At 31.7% G+C, this 5544-nt stretch overlaps 1 long non-coding RNA gene across 1 annotated transcript; it reads right to left on the minus strand.

Moving 5' to 3' along the window:
- Positions 1-276: 276 nt before the first annotated feature.
- LOC148284364 (uncharacterized) lies at positions 277-4573 on the minus strand. The gene is made up of 2 exons (XR_015825005.1): positions 1820-4573; positions 277-1767 (listed from the first exon to the last, which is right to left on the minus strand). It is a non-coding gene; the product is annotated as an uncharacterized LOC148284364 (long non-coding RNA).
- Positions 4574-5544: the final 971 nt, after the last annotated feature.

Consider the following 5544-nt stretch of genomic DNA (forward strand, 5'->3'; position numbering starts at 1 on the left):
TTCATCACGGTAGTAATATTTATTACAGTTTGTTTAACTCCTAAATGTAACAGCCAAGCTGTTTAATCTGTGGTAAAATAAGCTAAATTTAAAATATATGGAATATCTGGGTATTTTCAAAATGAAGATTATTACTATTAAGCAAACTAAACTTATTGTGTGTTTTGTAATGTATACGTAATCTAAGTGTACTCAGTATTATTTATTTATTTATATGTACTTAAAAATATAAAAGAGTGTTTTACACATTTAATTGTACTATCAGTATTATTATCAGTACAAAAATAATTTTACGTTTATGTGTATCAGACTTTTAAAAAGGTACATTCTTAAAGTTGAATCTTTACTATGAAATAAGTATATAATATGTATTTTTTTTAATTTAATAATTTTCCAAAAATATTGTTTTTATCTTATGGCATGCAATAGGGAAATTTCACAGACTATGAATTCCGATAAAAATATATGAAATGGATTTATAAAAATTAATTGTATTTTTAAAATGAATATGGATATTGTGGAGAAATGATTTTATACAAAACTTTAAAAAAGAAATTATAATAACATATGTCCCTAGAAAAACGCGACATGTTTGGCTTTGATAATTGTGACGTCAAGATTCGTGACGTATTAGGGGTGTGTACAATGCAATGACCGTTATTTCATAGACCCTTATTACTTTAAAATTGGATGAAAAAAAAGTGATATTTCCCTATTAATAACCATAGAATATTAAAGTGTTACACATTTGATGCGGCTCAGGATCGAGAGGAGTTTTAAGTGATGGTCGCCAACCTCCGATGTGAGCGGCACGAGAAGAAGAAGAATTAAAATATTTACAGTGAAACCCCTGTTTTACGTTTTTCAAGGGAGCAACAAAACAAAGTGTAAACCTGAAGAAAACTTTAAATTGAGGAAATGAAAAAAATTAAATTTTATAAAAATATAATTATTGTACAAGACTATGCTAAATATACTGCAGAAAATATTGTAAGAACTGTCATGATTGGGGATTATTCATATTTACCAATGATATAATTAAAATATTTTGTATTTTTTCAAACAATACTACAATAGGTTATTTTTTATTGAATTAAAAAAAATACATGTAAAAATAATTTTATCTAGGTACTTAACTTTAAAAAAACGACAATAAATTTTTTAATTTGCATAAAATGCATACAACGATTTTTTCCCTAAATATTGGGAAATTTTATTTATATGGTATCACTTATTTTAGTATAGCACCACAAAATTTCAACTGTCATTTACATGGCGGCAAAACTGTTTGACACTTTTATGAAAACTGTTTAATCTCCTTTTCACATTATGTTTATAACATCAAATAATATTTCTATTGCCAATTTTTTTAACTTTCTGCATCGTAATTTATTGATGTAAAGACTTTATTCTTCCTAAACATGCATTAACTGCATGTCACTATTTAGTAAAATATATAAAAATAAGACACAAACAAAATGGTCAATTACACTGCACCTACTTTGAATTTCTTTTGAGACAATAATTTACACATTTTGTTATTTACGTCGATTTTATTCTCCATTCACGCGGCGGCGCGCGGCTCTTCTTTTGACAGATCGAATGAGTTATGAAAAAATTCAGACGTAAAACCGGGGTTATGAAAAACGTATACAACATCAATTGGGGGAATATTTGAATGCGATGTATGGAAAAAAATGGGACCTAAATATTTCGGTGTAAAAAGCGGGAAAACGTAAAATCGAATGTATGGAAAAAATATGGGACCTTAATATTTCGGTGTAAAAAGCGGGAAAACGTAAAATCGAATGTATGGGACCTAAATATTTCGGTATAAAAAGCGGGAAAACTTAAAATCGAATGTATGGAAAAAAAATGGGACCTAAATATTTCGGTGTAAAAAGCGGTAAAACGTAAAATCGAATGCATGGAAAAAAAATGGGACCTTAATATTTCGGTGTAAAAAGCGGGAAAACGTAAAATCGAATGTATGGAAAAAATATGGGACCTTAATATTTCGGTGTAAAAAGCGGGAAAACGTAAAATCGAATGTATGGGACCTAAATATTTCGGTATAAAAAGCGGGAAAACTTAAAATCGAATGTATGGAAAAAAAATGGGACCTAAATATTTCGGTGTAAAAAGCGGTAAAACGTAAAATCGAATGCATGGAAAAAAAATGGGACCTTAATATTTCGGTGTAAAAAGCGGGAAAACGTAAAATCGAATGTATAGGAAAAAAATGGGACCTTAATATTTCGGTGTAAAAAGCGAGAAAACGTAAAATCGAATGTATGGGACCTAAATATTTCGGTATAAAAAGCGGGAAAACTTAAAATCGAATGTATGGAAAAAAAATGGGACCTAAATATTTCGGTGTAAAAAGCGGTAAAACGTAAAATCGAATGCATGGAAAAAAAATGGGACCTTAATATTTCGGTGTAAAAAGCGGGAAAACGTAAAATCGAATGTATGGGAAAAAAATGGGACCTTAATATTTCGGTGTAAAAAGCGGGAAAACGTAAAATCGAGGAACGTAAAAACGAGGTTTTACTGTATTTTGTTTTTTGAGTGCTTAACCGCTCGACTGCCAGAGTATAGATTATGCGCTTCCAAATCTTCAGTGGAATTTGCCTTATTGTCCTTGTTATTGTGAACTAAAGGGCCTAAAGTGGATTTTTCATACATGCTACTTTTTTAATAAACGAATTAATACCAGTCATCAAACAATGTCATTGAAGTCATAACAGTGCCAAAAACCTCATTCAACAGATAACGATTTTAACGTTAAGTTATTTACACCAGTTTATAGTAAATTTTATAAAGATTTTAGGAATAAAGTAATAGATGATAATTAATGATAGAACAAAATTACGACTCAACAATGTTTTGAGTATGTCCAAATGTTTGCAGACTATTACGATTACAATATTTACAAATAAGCACAAAGAGATTGTAGATTGGTTTGAAAATGAATGTCTGTGACTAAAGAAGCTGCCTATTTTATCCAGTATTTGTATAAACACCGCACTCTTTTACTACTTTTTTGATAGCCTGCAGTTTATCCTACAACGGTTTTTATTTTAAAAAATACATAGTATTGTGAGGTGGGGAACAAGGTGGCTCCGGGTACTTTTTTGTACATTTTAAGTTTATGAAGATTTGGGTCGACAAAATAATTTTAAAAAAATAATTAAACAAATCAATCTTTTAAGTTCATGTGAAGTACATTACCACTATCATATATAAGTTATATTTTTATTAGCTGGTTTTCGAAAAGTGTCTAGAGTCGCTACTACAAGTATGGTGACTTCAGACGACTATGAAATTCTCTCAGTAAAGATAATTCAATTGAAGTTGTGAGGACAACATACACTAAATGACCAAAATGTTTGTTTTTTTTCTTATAATGATGTTTTGCGTAACACATGTGGGGTTGAAAAAAGTAAGAAAGAAAACATTTTAATGAAAATAATAGGCACAGTTGCTTTAATAAAACCATTTAAATTATATAAATCTAAGTACTTTTGGCATTGAAAACTTGGCAGCTGCATCTTGGACAGATAACTTTTTGTCCTGTACTTCCAAAATAGCTTTATCCATATTTTGTAAATCATATTGCTGATATGGTCGTTCTCCAACCTTCTGTTTGTATATTTGCGCCATGTCCACTTCACCTCGCAAAATACGACATTTTTATATTTATTTTATATTCATTTAACGAATAAAAGTCTATAAATTGAACCAATCAATAAAAAAAAAAAAATTATATTGTATTGATCTGTACACGAGTTTGTTGAACACTTAACGGTAATTCAAGATTTGCAGAGACACAATAGTATTGCTATTATTATAATGAATCACAACTCTAGCAACAAAAAAAAAAACACCTGCGTAGCGACATGCCGTTGCGAGCATACTGACGCTAGAAGACTGTGATTTGCGTTACCCTCTTCCCACAGATTACCTTGAAGCGATATGTGCCGCTGTCCGACTTCCCCTGCCAAGTCCGAAGCCACCCTGTTTCCCGGAAGTCTTTGCTTTATTAGTTATTTCTAAGACAAAGTACATAAATTTAGTTATCACTATTAGAATGTCGTAATGTAATCTTATATAGATGTTATTGCAGAGTTAAAAGCATGTAAATATACAGTTTATATAGGGGCCAATCAAGAATTGCAATCCATCGATGATTATGTTCCATTTTCGTAAAAACTATAATCGCAAAAAAGGGCTCAAAAATCAGTGTGCGCAGGCAGAATGCTTGGCACTTGGAGTACATTTTGCGTCCCGCTAGTTTGGCAACCAAGCGGTTAAATGATAAATATCCAAAGTTGAAAACGAACATTTCGTTTATTCTTTTGATGATATTAATAAATGTTTCCTTGTGTGGAAGAAAATCATAATATAAGTATTTTTTCATTCACAAAAATATTTGCAATTTCATTTCACGTTTTTTATTTGTAAAAAATTCTGGTTAAAAAGAAGGAAACAAACATTATACTGATACCTATTTTCCTGGTATACTTTATTCATATGTAATGATTCTGTATAACTTTTTTGTCTTTTTTTAATACACCAAAAGACTATTTTTCAGTTAATAAACTAAATACTTTTATTTTTAATTTTGTAATAAATGTCTATTATATTAATACCTAATTGTTTCATTAAATTGCATAATAACCTTTTCAATTGACCCTGTAGTGTGACAAAAATGACATAAGGTGCAAATCACCAGCATAATTATAAAATATACATTACCAGCTTGCCAAGCGATCTACTGATTTTTCCTCTGGTCTGAGTTTTTTGTCTCTGGAAATTGGTAACGCAAAGCACATGGTCAATATAATATGAAGGAACTACATACATAGGCCAGGTTCCCATTATGCCGGACCAGCGGATTTGCCGGACCGGTAAAAATGCCAGAAGAGCTAGTGGCTGTACAATTTATATGAAGCTATTCACATTATGCCGAAGCCGGCAAAAACATCGAGCTGAACATTTTTACCGAGTATTTTGTCACTGCGAAGCTCCGGTAGAACACTCCGACCGGAGTAATGTGGACATGCTTGCTCCGGTATCAATGTCCCCCACTCGCCCCGCCCGCGTTCCCCTCGCGTCATTTTGGCTTCGCGTTCTGATTAAGGCAGACGTGTAGCATGGATATAAAAGCACAGACACTTTAATTATGCCTATCCGAGAGAGACCTGTTCTATGGGATAAGACCGAAGACGATTATAAAGACAAAATTTTGAAGTTAGCCGCATGGTGTGAAGTATGTTAAATACTGAAACCAAAGGGCGATGAACTGGAAGAAAAAGAAAGGTCCGAATTCCGGCGCAGGTCTGAATTCAACTGAGATGAGTACTTGACTGTCCGGTTTTCTTGTGGGATCCGGTGTTAATGTGAACACTATTGTCCAGTTTCCAGCAAATCTGTCTGAAATGTCCGGCGTAGTGGAAACGTGGCCATATTGTGCGAATTAATGGAATAAAATTCCTTGTAATCATAAAATAAACTTTTTATTAATATTTTGAGTTACAG

The sequence above is a fragment of the Micrasema longulum genome, unplaced genomic scaffold, assembly GCF_059751315.1.
Source record: "Micrasema longulum isolate JH-2025_06_02 unplaced genomic scaffold, ASM5975131v1 h1tg000127l, whole genome shotgun sequence".
NCBI lineage: Eukaryota > Metazoa > Arthropoda > Insecta > Trichoptera > Brachycentridae > Micrasema > Micrasema longulum.